Genomic DNA, 19,687 nt, shown 5'->3' with positions numbered 1-19,687 from the left:
CTTAAAGACCAAATAAAGAGGTAACTTATGAAGATCTTCTTGTTCTTTCAGTTATCCTTGACTTAAAAATAATAATAAAAATAATTTTTAAATAACAGAGAGGAAGGTGAGAAATAGTCAATTCTTATTTTTAAAGTTATATCTTAGAGCTTGTTCTTTAAGTCAGTCTAAAGAATTAGATTTTCATACTAAATATCTCTGGAAAGAGGTTAGCTGTTGCTACTGAATTTTGATAACCTTTAGGTAAAGCAGCTGTAAAGTAACAGATACATTTTCTTTATATCATGGATATTGGCCATAGCTGGACTTGCTGGTGAGAAAACAACACATTTATTTATTCAGTGATTGGTTACTTAATGCCTAATCTGAATCAAAGGCCAAAAGCGAGGCATTGGGAACGTATTGTAGAATAAGAGAATGTCTCAGTCAAGATAACTAGACCCAAAGAGCGAAACAAATTAGTACATGAACAAGTAAAATGTAATGATGACACTTTCACGGGTGTTTATTTATCTTCAAACCCATCAAGATGTATACATTAGGGCATCCCTGGTGGCGCAGTGGTTGAGGGTCTGCCTGCTGATGCAGGGGACGCGGGTTTGTGCCCCGGTCCAGGAGGGTCCCACGTGCCGCGGAGCGGCTGGGCCCGTGGGCCATGGCCGCTGAGCCTGCGCGTCTGGAGCCTGTGCTCCGCAAGGGGAGAGGCCGCAGCGGTGAGAGGCCTGCGTACCGCAAAAAAAAAAAAAAAAAAAAAAAAATGTATACATTAAATATGTACAGCTTGTTTGTATGCCAATAATACCTGAATAGAAACACAACAAAACGCAATGGGACGAGGGACTTCCCTGGTGGCGCAGTGGTTAAGAATCTGCCTGCCAATGCAGGGGACACGGGTTTGATCACTGGTCCGGGAAGATCCCACATGCCACGGAGCAACTAAGCTCATTCACCACAACTAAGTCTGAGCTCTAGAACCCGCAAGCCATAAATACTAAGCCTGCCGCGCCAACTACTGACCCCTGCGTGCTCTAGGACCCACATGCCACAACTACTGAGCCTGCGCGCCTAGAGCCCGTGCTCCACAACAAGAGAAGCCACCACAATGAGAAGTCCATGCACCGCAACAAAGAGTAGCTCTCACTTGCCGCAACTAGAGAAAGCCCGCACGCAGCAACAAAGACCCAACACAACCATTAAAAAGTTTTTTAAAATTTTAAAAGGCAGTGGAACGAGTTCTATTTCTGTAGTCCTACCATTTATGATCTGTGCAACCTTAAGAAAATTGCTAACCTCTCTCATTCTGTTTTTCTCTATATTTATTACAATTTGAAATATGTAAGTATAGTGGATTCAATAGTGTTCCCTAAAAATATATGTCTATGCCTTAATCTCCAGAACCTGTGAATGTTACCTTACTTAGAAAAATGGGTCTTTGCAGATGTAAATAAGCTAACGATCTTGAGATGAGCTCATTCTAGATTATTCGGGTGGGTCCTAAATCTAATGACAAGTTTCCTTGTAAGAGACACAGAGAAGAGACAGAGGAGAGGATAAACCCATATGACCATGGAGGCAGAGATTGGCGTTATATGGCCACAACCTCAAAGAAGTTGGTAACTACCAAAAGATGGAAGAAGATAGGAACGAAATCTCCCCTACATCTTTCGGTGGGAGTGCAAACCTGCTGATACCTTGATTTCAGACTTTTGGGCTCCAGAACTGTGAGAAAATTAATTTCTATTGTTTTAAGTCACCAAGATTATGTAATTTGTTATGGCAGCCCTAGAAAACTAATACAATTAGCAAAGTGCTCAAGACATTACCTGATACCGGGTAGGCATTCAGTAATCATATCTGGAATGATGAAGATCATGATAATTTTCTTTTATAAATCAACAGATACAAAGTATTCGTTCAACATGCATAGTCCTATGTGAGACTTATTTTTAGATTGTTCTGACAGGCTTATATGATACATTTTTAAAACATTTACTTTAATGTGCCTTTAATTCTATTGGCAAGTTGGTCTGGGATGTTTTTATTTATACATACACACTACTTTATCTATTATAGACATTTTATTTTGCCTTTTAATAAAAAGTAAGGGAAAGAGAAAAGAAAGATGGAGGAAGGATTAAAAATTATTCAGCAATTATAAATACATTTAAAAACTCAGTTTGAATGTCAATAGCTGGTACATTGATATAGGCAAGGACAAAGCATAATATCGGCATGTACAACTCACTGGGTCAGAGAGTAGGAATTGGTTAGTTCAGAGCCAAGAAAAGCTAATTATAAATATAATTAACATGGTTTTCATTGAGTTCATGGAAACTCTTCAAGGATGGCATCCATTTAATTCCCTGTGAGTAATAGGACAGGGAGATGACATACTATCAAGGCCACCAATATCTCATGTTAGACTGGAGGAATTGTTTTGTGTATATAACATACTCAAAATTTATGGGTGTAAGATTTCAAAGCCTAGCCCTAAACCTTGGCATTTAAATGTGAAAGCTTAAATAATTGCACAATTTTGAGAGATTAATACTCTACTAGCAAGGGAACTAAAGTGAATTTCGTTCTTTTTTTTTTAAGAACTACAAGGTTTTGATGATTTTGTGTGACACACTTTCAGTATAGCTAGACATATTTACAGCACGTAATGGAGGTGTTTTGAAGAACGACACTTATTTTACCACAGAAATTGCTTAATGAAGAAATTACTTTCTTGAAATTAGTAAATTAATTACCTATAAGCAAAAATCAGTTAGGAATATCTACTTTTAAATACATATTCAGAATCCTAAAACTTTTCAAAACCTTTGCCCAAATAATCCATCTTTTATTTGAAAGAAATAACCTCTAACACGAAAAAGAGCTTTAAAATCCAATATTTCTATTACAACAGGGAGTAAAGTTTAAACCTCCCAGTCGAATAACATGGTAATGGCTATACAGTTGTCATTATGTTTCATAAAGTAGTGGAAAAGAGGATTGAAGAAGGGAGAGTTATCAGAAATCAATTTGAGTGAGTGACTGAAGATGAAGCTGGGAAAGAACTAATCCCACGGAGAAAATAAACCAAATATCCCAAACTTCACCAGGTAGTAAAGTTTTAGGGACAGAGAAAGGGGTGATTCTAAATTGGTCATTTGTTGAAATAGTCTCGGCTATTCCCCTAGACTTCTGTCTGTGTTCCCAGTAAGAGAATCATTAGTAAAAAATAAAGGTGATTCACCTCTCTGGTGTCAGGACACAACTACTACTTTGGTGTAACACAAGAAGTACCATTATTTCCCACTCTGTGGCAGATCAGTCTAGTATCTGTGGTGGCTCCTGGGAATCTGTGGTAGACCCTGGTAGGCTATTTGCACACCTGGAAGTAAACAAAAGTAGCAGTCACACCACTTAGTAGAGCCTGTAGTATTTGCCAGTGATTTTCTGTAAATATGGAGAAATTGTCCGCCATTCCTCCAAAATATTCTGGAATCCAGGAAGAATGATGGTAGCCACAGGGCACAGAGCTACCTGGTAGACACCATGGTGGTCAGAGAATGTCAGTGGCCTTTGGAAATCACGTGGATGCAGATTAGATCCATATTCATGAGGAAATGTGAGATACTATTATGTGACCACTTGGGAACTATCCAAAATACACTCCAGGACCTTATCAGGCTCTGAAGACTTACATAGGAAGACAGTGGCAAGAGCCAGTGAAAGTTGAATAAATAATGAAGTATGACCCCATTTATACCCACAGGTCTTGAGGAGCTTGGTAGCTAATATGTAAATAATTACATATTTTAAGGATAAAATATGTAACCATTAAATGTAATTTTCAGAAAGAATTCTCAATATAAATAAAAAAGCTTTTTGCAGTTATATAGATAAATAAATGTAAGTATATCTAGGTATGTCTGTGTTTCTGTTTATTATTGCAGCTGACTAAAATGCTAAATGGATTTTAACCATATCTAGAGGTTGTGACCTAAAATATAGGCTATATGGAGCACATGAAATTAACTCTGAATGGATATATGTAGTACTTCAATTACTTATTTTGTACAGTATTATGACACTGACATTTTAAATCTCTCCAGGAGTAAAGTCTAGGAGCTTGTTAATTTAATTATTTTAATCAATTTTAATGGAAATTTTGGTGGGAGCTGAGGATGCCAAATGTTAATTCATTTTTCTAAAGTTATTCATTTGTTTATTTAATCATACTTCCTGATTTCAAAATAATAGGAAGCTATAGTAATTAAAAGAGTATAGTATTGGCTTAAAAACAGACCATCAATCAATGGAACAGAAATGAGATTCCAGAGATAAACCCATACATATATGGTCAGTTAATTTATAACAAAGGAGCCAAGAACACTGAGTGGAGAAAGGAGAGTCTCTTCAATAAATGGGGATGTGAAAACTAGACAGCCACATGCAGGAGAATGAAGCTGGATCCCTATCTTACACCATACACAAAAATCAACTCAAAATGGATTAAAAACTTTCATGTAAGACCTAAAGCCATAAAAATTCTAGAAGTAAACATAGGAGGCATGTTGACATTGGTCTTAGCAATGATTTTTTGGATATGACACCAAAAGCAAAGTCAATAAAAGCAAAAATGAACAAGTGGGACTACATCAAACTAAAAAGTTTCTGTACAGCAAAAGAATTCATCAACAAAATGAAAAGGCAGCCTATGGAATGGGAGAAAATATTTGCAAACCATATATCCAATAAGCACTTAATATCCAAAATATATAAGGAATTCATATAATTCAATGCAAAAAAGTAAATAATCCAATTAAAAATGGGCAAAGGATCTAAGTAGACACTTTTCCAAAGACATACAAATGGCCAATAGGTACATGAAAAGATGCTCAACATCACTAATCATCAGGGAAATGCTAATTAAAACCACAAAGAGATACCACCTCATACCTGTAGGATGGCTATTATCAAAAAGACAAGAGATAACAAGTATTGGCAAAGATGTGGAGAAAAGGCAACACTTGTGCACTGTTGTTGTGAATGTACATTGGTGCAGCCATTATGGAAAACATTATGGAGGTTCCTCAAGAAATTAAAAATAGAACTACCACATGATTTGGCAATCTCACTTCTGGGTATATATCCAAAGGAAACAAAACCATTATTTCGAAAAGATATCAGCACTCCTATGTTCAGAGCATCTATTCACAATAGCTAAAATATGGAAACAACCTACTTGTCTGTCAATGGACGAATGGATAAGAAAAATGTTTTATATATATATATATATAAAACACAATGTAATTTTTTCAGCCTTTAAAAAGAAGGAAATCTTGTCATTTGTGACAATGTGGCTCAATCTTAAGGGTATTATGCTAAGTGAAATAAATCAGACAGAGAAACACAAACACTGCAGAGTATCATATATGTGGAATCTAAAAAAAAAAAAGTCAAAATCATATAAACAGAAAGTATAAAAGTTGATTTCAGGGAATTAGGGGTAGGAGAGTTTGCTAAAAGTGTACAAGCTTCCAGTTACAAGAGGAATAAGGTCTAAGGATCTAATGTATAACATGGTTAACTATTGTTGATAACTCTGTACTGTATAATTGAAATTTGCTAAGAGAGTAGACCTTAAATGTTCTTAATGAAAGAAAGAAAGGAAGAAAGGGAAAGGAAAGGAAAGCAAAGCAAAGGAAAGGAAAGAAAAGAAAAGGTAAACGTGATATGATGGATGTGCTAATTAACTCAACGAAGGGAATCCTTTTATGATGAATATATATAGCATATCATCATGTTGTACACTTTAAATATCTTACAATTTTATTTGTCAATTATACCTCAATAAAGCTGAAAAAAAAGAGCTAAAAAGAAATCTGAAACTTCCTGAATTTCACTCAAGAAGATGACTACTTAAATATTTGTGAGAAAAAGAAGGCTTTTAAAGACACATGGAAGTGATATACAATGGAACAAATGTTTAGTGACCTTTCTGAAGAACTCTGCTCATCAAGCATAACTGAAGTTGATGCCTGACGGGAGGCATGTTTGAGCACCCAGTGAGATGTCAGTCATCCTCCAAGAACTGATGGAAAGGCCCCACGGCCAGTGGTGTCCTGGAGCAAATCATGTACATCTTTTCTCAACAGTAAATTCTACCAATCAGAGCTTCAGGTATTTTGTGTGTGTGTGTGATATAACTGTTAAATGCTTACTAGTGCACTACTGCCTATTGCTGCCCATTGGGAGCTGCAGGAGCTTTTACTGGAATTGAATCCACATTGTAGCATAAGGTACATATGCCTTAAGATATGAAAAGACTTGCCATATATGTTAAAACCTTGTGGACAGAGAAGACAAGCAGTCGTTTCAAATATAAAAGTCAAGTCAAGTGAGCTAAGGAGTATAACCCTGATTCCATGTCTGAATTCTGCTACTAATGTCAATACCTGAAATGAAAAGATGAGCCTAAAATCGTAAGCTCTATCAATGAAAAGGTCATACTGAAGTCTGTTATTAATTCAACAAAGCCCCCAAAATTCTTAATGGAGATAGTACATTTAAAAAAGGGTGGAGGAGGCTACAAATACATTAAAATGAAGGACAAGAGTAGAGGGAAATGAACACTTATCTGCCACGTATTTCTCTACTTTCATTTACCTACTATTACTGACGAGTGTCATATTTGCCATTACTAGTGATGTCACATTTGCCACTCCAGATTATAAGCATTGATTTGTAACTGAGTTACTTTTCATGAGAACTGTATGTATTATGCTTCAGGGTGACTGACAGCAAGGATTAAATCATACAAGTCTCTGAAAGAACAATAATTAAGACATAAGATTAGTCATAAAGTAGAAGATTTTTACAGTTCTGAATTATTATAATTATAGAAAATTATTGCAAATCCAACTATTTGTTTTTATTAAGTGTTTCAGATGGTTAACCATTATCTTAAGCAATGTTGGATAATGCTTCTAGTGTTTGGTAAGAATAGAAGGATTCAAAATTTTATATATACCATGATTACATCTTTATTAAGATTTACATAAGTGGCTGGAGGAAATACATTACATTCTTTTAGGTGCAGAGATGTCTGCTTCTGGTTATGATGCCGTCAGTGGTACTGGACTAGCCTTCCTGCCATAATCAACCATAAAACCGTGCAAATTATATAAGGCAACTGTTCTCAGGTAGTGGACAGCTGGCAACAGAAGACTGTAATCACTAAGAGAAGGGAAATTCTCAAGGTAAACCTCAGGGTTGCCCTGGACTGAGGAAAATTTTATAACTACAGTGCAGCATCATGACTCTGGTACAGCAATTCAAGCAGAGCCTCAGGAAAAGACAGAGTTTAGAGTTCAGGGCAGAGCTAAAATGGGTTCAGCGAGGTATAGTACTAAAAAGGAAAGTCCTTTTCAAGTACTTGGCTGAGGGCTGGAATACACACAGGGAGGAAGAGACTACAACTCTAGTGGGAATGGCTGCTATAGGACTGAAATAGGAATGAAGATACTGAAGGCTGAGCAGTGCTGGGTACACTGGGGTCCAGCCAAAGCAGAGAGACCTTAAATCCTCATTAATATCTTTAACATCCCATTACATTTGAGAGAAAAGAAAAGGATGCCTTAGGAATAAGGATCATGCCCTAGAGTAAAGACAAAGACTAAAATTAAGCTCTGACATGATTCACATTTGAACAGTTTGGAGGGTAAATCCTAACAAGTTGGAGAAGCTTGGTAAACATCATGGGCTTTCCACAGATCGGCTCTACCAAACTGTAAAACAAAACCTGCCTATGCAAGTTCAAGGTGAACATTCAGTGACTAAACTGCCCACCAGAACACAAATTAATACTCTTCAGGGAAAGACAGTAGAATTTCTGGTACCTACATAAAATTCACAATGCCCCATATGTAATCAATGATGCCAGATATGTAAAGAAACAGGAAAATATGACTGATAGTTTTTTTAAAAACAATCAATAGAAACTTACTTCATTGATGGCATAGAATTGGGTATAGTAGACAAAGACTTTTAAAACAGCAATTTAAAGTATGTCAAAAACTGAAGAAAACTCTTTTAAAAATTGAAGGAAAATATAATCTTAATACATAACCACATAGGTATACCAGTAGAAAATGGAAATGATGAAAAATAATGGCATGGACATTCTAGAAATTAAAAACACTATAAGCAAAATCATTCTCTAAAGATAAATGAAAAGAGTACAAAGGACCCAGGAAATAATATCAAATGGTCCCATGATACATGTAATTTGAGTTTGGAAAGAGACAAAAGTGACAATTGGGCAAAAAAAAAATTTAAGAAGAATTTAGGTCCAAAAGTTATCAAATGTGATTTAAAGCATTGATTTAGAGATTAAGAAATTTAGCAAGTCCCAAGCAAGGTAAGTACTAAAAAAAGCACAGCAAAGTAAACCATAATCAAATTTCTTTAAAGAACTTTATTTATTTATTTTTAAAATAAATTTATTTTTTTAATTTATTTTATTTTTGGCCACATTGGGTCTTCATTGCTGCACATGGGCTTTCTCCAGTTGCGGCTAGCGGGGGCTACTCTTCATTGCGGTGTGCAGGCTTCTCATTGTGGTGGCTTCTCTTGTTGCAGAGCACGGGCTCTAGGCACACGGGCTTCAATAGTTGTGGCACACGGGCTCAGTTGTTGTGGCTTGCGGGCTCTAGAGTGCAGGCTCATTAGTTGTGGCACACGGACTTAGTTGCTCCGTGGTATGTGGGATCTTCCCAGACCAGGGCTGGAACCTGTGTCCCCTGCATTGGCAGGCAGATTCTTAACCACTGTGCCACCAGGGAAGTCCCATAGTCAAATTTCTGTAAGCTAAATAAATCTTAAATCTTAAAATCAGTTGGAAGAGAAAAGACATATTGTATATAAGGAAATAACAATATGAATGACATCTATCTTCTCATTAGAAAAAACAATGCAGAAGAAAATACCTTTAAAATGCTAAAAGGAAAAAGAAGTCCATCTACCCAGAATATATTATTCAGCAAAAATATCCTGTAGGAACAAGAGTTCAATAAAAACATTTACAGACAAATTAAATCCAAAAAAATTTGCCTTTAGTTATACTGAACTACAAGAAATGCTATAGCATGTTTTCAAGCTGAAGGGGAAACATGCCAGTTAAAAAGCTCAGAAAGGAATGAAGAGCCCTAGAAATAGTAACTAAGTGGATAAACACAGAAGTACATGTTTGTTCCTTTTCATAATTCTCTTAAAATAGAATAACTGTAAAAGTAAAAAGAAAATTGTAACATGGGGTTAATAAAGTATAAGAAGTTGACAAGAATATTGTAAGTTGTTATATTTCAGAAATAGAGATTTTGAAGTATAAAACGTAATAAGGAAAGTGTAGGGAAATGGGAAGAGAGAATTGAGAAGTGGGAACTGTGAGCAGTGAAGTGGTGAAATATTGACACGAATATATGGATAAATTAAGGATGTATATTGCTAACCCTAAAATTATCACTAAAATAATCAAAAGAAGTATAGATAAAAAGTCAATAGAGAAAAAAGTGGAATACTAAGAATATTCTGCAAAGGAAAAAAAAATGTTTTCTTTCATTACTCACAATACAATACTTCATTTCCAACACTTTGCCGAACACTTCTGACATTTCTGATCATCAAATGCCTGGGGGTCTCCTCTCACCAATAAGTACTCAAACACCACCTACTCTCTTACAGTTTAACTCAATTCTTACACTATCTATCTGTAGATAACATCAGATCCCACAGGTTAAGGGCTCACCTCCACGCAATTAACACTGTTCCTCACTGCAGATGCTAAATGAAAGTCCAAGGTTACCTGTGCTTCTGGCTGGCCAGCTCTAAATTGGAGGTTCAACGACCTCCTCCTTGGGTCAATTAATTTGCTAGAGCTGCTCCCAAAACTCAGGGAAAGGGTTCACTTACTAGATTACCAGTTTATTATGAAAAGATATAACTCAGGAACAGCCAAATGGAAGACAGGCTTAGAGCAAGGTATGTGGGAAGGAGCACAGAGCTCTTCTCACATTTTCTCTCTGGGCTGCTACTCTCCCAGCACCTCCACATATTCAACAACCTGAAAGCTCTCTGAACCCCATCCTTTGGAGGTTTTATGGAGGCTTCATTATGTGGTATGATTGATTAAATCATTGGCCATTGGTGATTAATCCAACCTCCAGTCCCTATCCGCTCCCCATAGGACAGGGCAGAGGGTGAAAGTTTCAACCCACTAATCAAAAGGTTGGTTGCTCTGGCATCTAACCCCCATCCTTAGGGGTTTTTTCAAAAGTTACTTTATTAACATAAACTCAGGAGTGGTTGAAAGGGGCTTGCTGTAAATAATAAAAGAGTATTTTCACCTTTAGAACTCTAGCTATACATTAGAAAGTCCAAGGGCTTTAAGAGCTCTGTGCCAGGAGAGGGGATGGAAACCAAATATATAAATATAAATATAAATATATATATATATACACACATATATACATATGTGCATATATATATCTTACTAATATTACTAATATTATTATAAATAATAATATTGCATCTGTTGATGCCAAAGATGACAAGAGAGGTGCCCTAACCTATACAGAAGACAAACAAATTAAACTAAAAATATAAGGATTGAATTAGAAGAGAAAAAACTGTTAGAATTTTCAGATTGATAGATATGGTTATTTCATGGAAAATACAAGAGAAGCTACAGATAAATAATTCGAAGAAACGTTCGTCAGTATGCTAAACACTAGATAAGCGTACAAACTGCAGTAAAAATCTGTACAATAGCAACAAAATGAGCATATGTAAAAAAGATACGATTTACATTAGCAAAAAATATGAAGAAAGTGAGAATTAATCTAATAAAATAGGTGCAAGTTCTTACACATATAATTTAAAAACATAAAAGAATGCTGGAATAATGATATAGATAGTTCATTTTCTGGATAGTAAAACTGTATTCACTATTGTAATGATTTATGAAATTTCAATCCCAATGAAAATCTTCCAAGCTGTTCTAAAATTATGTAGAAAAGCAGAGTCAAGATAATTCAAGCCATACCCGAGGAAGCAAAAGGTGAAGGAGATAGGGATATAGCCTCCAAAACATTGAGACTAATTATAAAGCTACCGTAATTAACATATTGTAACATTGGTACAGGGAGAAATAAATATAATCATAGAATAAAATAGTCCAGAAACAAACCACTGCATATATAGCCATTCAATATTAGAGAGAATGAGCATTGTAGAACACAGAAGAGGAAAGATTTTTCAGTCATTGGTGCTGTGAAAACTAGTTATTCTTTTTTTTTTTGCCGTACGCGGGCCTCTCACTGTTGTGGCCTCTCCCGCTGCGGAGCACAGGCTCTGGACGCGCAGGCTCAGCGGCCGTGGCTCACGGGCCCAGCCGCTCCGCGGCATGTGGGATATTCCAGAACTGGGGCACGAACCCGTGTCCCCTGCATCGGCAGGCGGACTCTCAACCACTGCGCCACCAGGGAAGCCCAAAACTAGTTATTCTTGAGAAAAATTATATTGGCTTATTACTTCACGCTATACACCAAAATTAATTAAGAGTGTTACAGAGTGTTAATTACAAAATTAATTAAGAGTATAGGTAGAAAAGATCTTCATGCTAAAGTTAACATTTCAAAATTATAGGGGAAGTAAGAAATAGTCAATAAATGGTGCTAGAAGAGCTATACACCATTAAACATATAAATTTAGATCTCATATTTTATATCACACTAATTACTTAGATATGTGATCATTTTAATAACCAGGAAATATAAGAAAGTGAGTTTTGAAATTTGAGTACTGGGAAAACTTTTAAAGCATAATAGAAGATATAAAAAGATTAACTATATAAAAATTTAAAACTACCTAATGGTAATGGAAGAAAAATAAACATAATTAATACATATGGCAAACTAGAAAGATACAATATTTGTAAAAGATAAAAAGATATATATGTGTGTGTGTATACATATGTATCTTAAAAGTCAGTAAGAGGGGAAAAAAGATCAAAAATACAAATAAAGAATTTGAACAGGCAACTCAAAGAAGCAATATATAAGAATAGAGAACATGAAGATGTTATTTTTAAGGTCATTAACCTTCAAAGAAAATAAGAATTGGCTTTTGTTAGTGTTGTTATTGTGTAGACTGACAAAATATGGGATATTAAAAGATTTTTTATGTAACATCTTTATTGGAGTATAATTGCTTTTCAATGTTGTGTTAGTTTCTGCTGTATAACAAAGTGAATAAGCTATACATATACATATATCTCCATATTCCCACCCTCTTGCACCTCCCTCCCATCCCTCTAGGTGGTCACAAAACACTCAGCTGATCTCCCTGTGCTATGCAGCTGCTTCCCACTAGCTATTTTACATTTGGTAGTGTATATATATCAATGCTACTCTCTCACTTCATCCCAAGTTACCCCTCCCCATGTCCTCAAGTCCATTCTCTATGTCTGCAGCTTTATTCCTGTCCTACCCCCTAGGTTCATCAGAACCTTTTTTTTTCTTTTAGATTTTATATACATGTGTTAGCATACGGTATTTTTTTTTCTCTTTCTGACTTACTTCACTCTGTACGACAGACTCTAGGTCCATCCACCTCACTACAAATAACTCAATTTCGTTACTTTTTATGGCTGAGTAATATTCCATTGTATATATGTGCCACATCTTCTTTATCCATTCATCTCTTGATGGACACTTAGGTTGCTTCCATCTCCTGACTATTGTAAATAGTGCTGCAATGAATGCTGTGGTACATGTCTCTTTTTGAATTATGTTTTTATCAGGGTATATGCCCAGTAGTGGGATGGCTGGATCATAAGATTGTTATTTAGTATTGGCACAAGTATGGAAAAATGAACACTTTCTCACATGGTTTGTATTATTTAACTTTAATATTTATGTTTTTTCCTGAGGACAGTTTGAAAGCCTTAAATAGTTTAGAACTTTTGGCTAGGATTCTCCAGTTTTAGAGTTTTGCTAAATAAATTGTACATATGAATAAAAAGGTTCCTTGTGGTAATGGCTAGAATACAGAAAAATTTTTTTAATTACATATCCTTCAGAAGCAGATATAACATGATATATCTATACACTAAAATACAATGATCCATTAAAAATCTTGGAAATTTAATCTATGATATATTCAATCAAAACTTTATTGTTACAAATCAATAATATATGTGATATTTGTTGATTTAGTATTTCATTATAAATTCTGTAAGTATAACTAAATATTAATATCAATATCTTAATTTCATAGCGAGAGAAAATCAATTAAGATCTTTTCACTTGACAACAATTTGTTACCTGAGATTAGGGTTTCATTTTTCTTATGGGATTATGTGGTTTCTCATTATCCTTTCTTAGTCTTCTGTGTCTTCTAAAATTACCACAATGCATATGTTAAATTATTCCCTTTGGTAATTAGAAAATATAAATACCATTTATTAAAAAGTAAAGCCATTCCACATCTTACCTCTTATTTTCACTAAAAGTAAGCAATTTACCTTGGACTATGTGGCTTCAGCATTGGAAGCTTCTGTGAGCTTTCAGCTGTGTCTACATTTTCTATGATTATTGCCCAGAGCGCTAGCAACTGAAGGTAAAGATAAATAAATTGCTCACATTCCTTTAGCTAAGGCTTTCTCTAGATTTAGGAAGTAAATTGAACAACGAATCTGGCTGTTTTGGTCCCTTTGTAGGTGGCTAAAGACCCTCACAGCCAAATTACTCACAGAATCCTCTGCTCTGATACATGTGATCAGTGAAATGGATGAAGCCACTTTCTGCTGTCTGTTCATTCCAAATGAAACAGAGCATATATTTTGAGACATTTATGTTTAAAGGTTTTGTTTAACTGGAGCTTTTCAGGATAAGTATTGTGGTTCTTTTTAATGGGGAATCTGGAGGAAATAAAATGTAATCACCATTATGGCAAACTCTGTGCTAATTATTTTATGAAATTATAAAAAACAAACTTTGCTATAATCTTTTTAGAGGGGTACCATTTTCTTGATTGTATAAGTAGGAAAATGTAACCAGAGTTTATCTGAGTAATACAAGTGTCCATCCAGGAAGTGACAAAAAGTAAAATTTACAACTAATTGTTTTTTAGTTTTTAAATTTAAACTTCCACAATCTTTTTACACTGGTTGAAGGACTAGGAAAGTGATTGACATGGTTATAATTGTCTCCTTATTTTTCCCCAAATGGGTGAAAAGTCTATCTTGTTGAGTGACAAAAGAAAATAGCCCTGCATCTCCTTTTTTTTCCCCCCCCTCTGCATTGCATTTTCCATAAGGCAAGAAGACCAGTTTCTCTTGTAATTTATCTGGGACTACTTACTGTTTTGTATAAACTCAGTTACCTAGGTCAGAAGAATTTAAAGAGGAACTCCTTTTCAGAACATAGAACAAAAGATCACCTTTATTTAAAAACTGGTTTCAGGGCTTCCCTGGTGGCGCAGTGTCTGAGAGTCCGCCTGCCGATGCAGGGGACACGAACTCGTGCCCCGGTCCGGGAAGATCCCACATGCTGCGGAGCGGCTAGGCCCGTGAGCCATGGCCGCTGAGCCTGCGCGTCCGGAGCCTGTGCTCCGCAATGGGAGAGGCCACAACAGTGAGAGGCCCACATACCGCAAAAAAAAAAACAAACAAAAAAAAACCTGGTTTCAGAAGATCCAGGAAATTGCTTAAATGAGATTCTTAACCTTTTATAGAAAATAAAGATAATAAGAAACTTCCCTTAGAGGATAATAGTCAATTTTTTGTCTTTAGATTAACCAAAGGAATCACAGCATACGGGAAGAGTATATACATCAAAGTCAGAACTTGACTCAAGTTGAGAGTCCATTATTTACTGGTCGTGCAATCTGTGTATTTTACAAAACTCTTAATCTTTAGTTCCAACATCTGTAAGATACAAATAATAATTTCTACTTAAAAGATATATAACAAGATACATGCGAAGGCATCTTCCTGAAATGTTAGATGCTGGATAAGTGTGCTGTCCCATGATAATCAGAAAACGATAAACCCTTCCCTCCTATGAAAATGATGGTTACAGAAAAGACTTTGTGTTAGAGACTAAATTAAGTGTTTTTTTTTTTTTAACATCTTTATTGGAGTATAATTGCTTTAAAATGGTATGTTACCTTCTGCTTTATAACAAAGTGAATCAGCTATACATATACATATATCCCCATTTAAGCTGCCAGAGAAGTGGTTTGTATCTCTAACAGCCAGAGGATTCATTTTATTTTGAATGGATAGGCTACATTATGTGATGGTAAGGAACAACCCGCTTCCCCTCAAATTTCAGTGGCTTTTAACAACAGAGGTTTATGTATTGTACATGCTTTGTGTCTCTCATGACTCGACTAGGGCAAGTGTTGTAATCTCCTTGCAGGCTGTGGAAGCAGCCACCATTTTAAATGTTACTCATGGCAGTGGTAATGGAAAAGAGACAGTACAGGAAATTGTCACTAGTTTTTAAAATATTCCAATTCTAATGGCACCTGTCTCTTTTGCTTACATTTCCTTGGCGAAAGCAAGTCTTGCTGCCACACTCACCCTTAATGGGGCATGGAAGTTCAAGTCTACATATAATGAATAGATTTATTATTTTATTTTAAAAGGAATTTGTAAATTATATGTCAAAATCACAGCAGTTTTAACTCATAATAGTAAAATATCAATCAATATAATGCATTGTTTTTAAACGCCCTTTGGGTGCTAAATGTAAAGGGTTTCTGAGACCTAAAAGTTGGAGGACAACAGACTGAAGCTATTCACTCTCCCTGAAATGTCCTTTCTTCTTTCTCTTGTTGCTGCAATTCTGTATGTTCTTTCAGGATGAAATCAAATATTACTTCTATGAAAACTTTCTTAGATTACACTCCAACACCAGGAAAACTTGTTCCTACCATACCATCTATTGCCTTTATCGTTCATTTCTAGCATACAGGTGTAGTGATTTCAGAATTGTTAACCTGTATCCCCAGGGGAAACAACTTTCTCGACTAAAGTGTGGAGTGTATGTACTGTTGCTTTGGCGTTTAGGATTTCAGACTCCACTTGTTTTCAGGGTTAGGTCAGCACCTTTTACCTGCACTCCTGTCAGTGAGGTTGTTTCATACATTTGTAACCCCATTCGATTCTGCATTCTATTCTGGGATCCCTCAGCCTTCTAAATAATACCTTTTAAGTTGTACACATTAAAGTTCACTCTTTGTGCTGTAAAGTTTCATGGATTTTGGCAAATGTGTAGCAGGTACCCACTGTCACGGTATCATAGGGAATAGTTTCACGACACTAAAAAATCTCTTGTGCCTCCACTCTGTAACACCTCCCCACCACACACACATACACACCCACCAAACACACACATACACGAACCTCAAACTCCTGGCAACTACTAATCTGTCTATTATCTCTGTATTTTTGCTTTTTGCAGAATGTCATATAAATGCATCAGTATATAGCCTTTTCAGGCTGGCTGACTCCCATTAGCAATAGGCATTTGTGATTCACCGATGTCTTACATGGCTTGATAGCTCATATCTTTTTATTGATGAATAATATTCCATTGGGTGACTGGGCTCCAGTTTGTTAATTCATTTACCTATTCAAGAAGATCCTGGGTGCCTCCGTTTTTTGGCAGTTATAATAAAGCAGCTATAAACATTTCCATGCAGGCTTTCACGTAGACGCACATTTTAAAATTAGTTGGGTAGATATCAACAAGCACAATTACTGGAATGGTATGGTAAGGGTATGCTTAGTTTCGGTCATTTTCCTACATTGGGCTGGTAGGCTTCTGTTATCACACAGGTGACTTCCCTTCATCCCATATTTTTAATACTTTTATACCTGGAGATCTTCACCTTTCTCTAAGCTCTTCTACCTAGATTCTTAAGCCTGGACTTTTTCTATCATCTATATAGCCCTTTGGTTTTCTCCCTCTCCTTCAATTCAACAACACGAGTGTGGACCCAGCTTGTCCCCAAAGCCTGCGTGGCCCCGAAGCATCCAATTATAGGGAATCTTCACCAATGCCTGAGATTTATGGGTCTGAAGAAAATTATGTGTCCTTGCAAATGTCATCTGCTGAGACCCACAACGTGGAGACTGGACAGTCCTGATTCTTCCACAAGCCCCAGAGTAAAACTACTGGCCACGGCTGCAGACAAGAGCACAGAGAAGAAGGAAGAGAAGGTCCTGGTCAAGAAACAGAAGACCAGAACCGTGTTCTCTCAGACCCAGCTGTGTGTACTCAATGATAGATTTCAGAGGCAGAAATACCTCAGCCTCCAGCAAATGCAAGAACTTTCCAACATCCTGAACCTTAGCTACAAACAGGTTAAGATCTGGTTCCAGAACCAGAGAATGAAACGTAAGAGGTGGCAGAAAAACAACTGGCCAAGGAATCGCAACATTGTGTGACTCAGGGCCCAGCAACTACAGAATACCCAGGCTTCTATTCCTACCACCAAGGATGCCTGGTGAACTCTTGCAGAAACCTGCCCATGTCGGGTAACCAGACCTGGAATAACCCAATGTGGAGCAACCAGAGCTGGAACAGTCAATCCTGGAGCAATCACCCTTGGAACAGTCAGACCTGGTGCCCCCAAGCTTGGAATAACTAGACTTGGAACAGTCAATTCGACAACTATGTTGAGGAATTCCTGCAGCCCCAGAACCAGTTCCAGCAAAATTCTCCTGTCAGTGTTTTGGAGGCCACCTTGGAAACTGATGGGGAAAGCTATAACACAATGCAGCAAACTGCTAAGTATTTCAATTCCCAACAGCAAAACATGGATTTATTCCCAAATTACTCTCTGAACATACAGCCTGAAGATTTGTAACGATGGCTGTATTATTCAATCTCAATTTGAGCCTTGACTGTATTACTTCCCTAGAATTTTTCTTTTACAATTACGTATCTCTCTGCCTTGAAAAGCTGCTTTTCATTGTGCCTTTTGTGTCAGTTTGGGGGTGTATGATTGGTGACTAATCAAAGAGGCTTCAGAAGCATTGGCTTCTACAGACAACACGATAAAAGATGACTGGCGGCTATAGATAACTAGGTTATAATACTATTTTTTTGGATATCTTTAGGATCTAGAACCTAACCTCAAGAATAGGGAGCAAAAGTACAAAGATGTGTGATGAAGGATAATTCGTATTTTCTGGGGTGGGGAGGCTTTACTTGTTAAGAACCTCAGTTGTTAAGGTGAAGGGTTAAGCTACAATGTGCTTCACTGATTTCCTCTACCCATTTTTGCTATTTTACTACAACCCCTAACTTTTTCACCACTCTAGTATGTGTAGAAAGATGTTTTTATTTGTCCACATCATAATACTACCAGTTGGCTGGTTCGTTTATAAGTACCAATAAAAAAAAAAATTACCCATTTAAAAACAAAAAAAAGAGCATGCTTAGCTTTGTAAGAAACTGCCCAGCTATCTTCCAAAGTGGCTATACCATCTACACTCCTAACTGCAATGCATTCCTGCTGCTTACCAGCAATCCTTACCAGCAAATAATATTGTCAGGTTTTCTCTATTTTATTCTTTCTGGTAGTTGTGTAGTAATATCTCCATAAATTTTTTAAACATCTTTATTGGAGTATAATTGCTTTACAATGGTGTGTTAGTTTCTGCTTTATAACAAAGTGAATTTCATTTCTTTTTATGGCTAATATTCCATTGTATATATGTGCCACATCTTCTTTATCCATTCATCTGTTGATGGACACTTAGTCCATACATTTTTAATGTTTGTTTTGTGTTTATGTGAGAGCCATAATTTTAACTTTCTGAAAAGAACTGACAATTTTACTTCTAGTCTCTCTTTGGTATATAAACCCAACTTTTATGAATGTTATGGGTAACAGAATATGCAATTATATGAAAAGAATATGGGTACGTATCTGTTTGTGTGTGTCGATATAAAGCTGTTATTTATCATATTTAGTCAATTCAAATAGTAGATTTATGGATTTAATTAAAAATAAGCAAGTTAATTTGATTTTGCTTTATTTTTCTATGACATCCACCAATTAGAAGAGGAGACAATAGAGATTAATTCACTAAACCACTGATATTGATTTATTTTCCTTCAAAGCCTTAGGAAAGTACATACTGTATGAAACTATTGAGGTTATTGTGCAAAGCTGCTGCTGAATCTGAGATACTTGACAGCCACAGAATAAGGAGAAAACTCAGTGTGCTATGTGCTTTGTGCTGAGATAAGTTCAGTTATTTTCAGATCCCTTTCATTTCAGTTGCTATTTAGGATTTATATAATTTGGTAACACACTGTTGAGGGCTTATAGATTAACCTGAAATTCATAGACCTTATGGTGAAAAACTTCAAGACATTATAGGCTTACAAGAAACAGTTTTCTGGCTGATAATTATAGAATTAGGATCAGTAGGGTTTTAAATGGAGAGTGATTGGAGTACAAATGTTATTGGGGGGAAAAGGGATAAGCCAATATGAGATTTGGGGGAAGCTCTTACTCCTTTGATTACTATTTCACCATTCTCATATGAGCTTCAGTACCAAGATAGCAATAAAATAATTCTATAGTTCTGTTCACCAAAACAGTCTGG

At 36.1% G+C, this 19,687-nt stretch overlaps 1 pseudogene; it reads left to right on the top strand.

Annotated features, from left to right (window-relative positions):
- Positions 1–17,934, top strand: part of LOC109552200 (homeobox protein NANOG pseudogene) — a 119,731-nt pseudogene extending 101,797 nt beyond the window's left edge.
- The last annotated feature ends 1,753 nt before the right edge of the window (positions 17,935–19,687 follow it).

The sequence above is a fragment of the Tursiops truncatus genome, chromosome 8 (assembly GCF_011762595.2).
Source record: "Tursiops truncatus isolate mTurTru1 chromosome 8, mTurTru1.mat.Y, whole genome shotgun sequence".
Lineage (NCBI taxonomy): Eukaryota > Metazoa > Chordata > Mammalia > Artiodactyla > Delphinidae > Tursiops > Tursiops truncatus.
The sequence above is the reverse complement of the archived record's forward strand: the minus strand, read 5'-3'. Positions and strand labels throughout refer to the sequence as shown.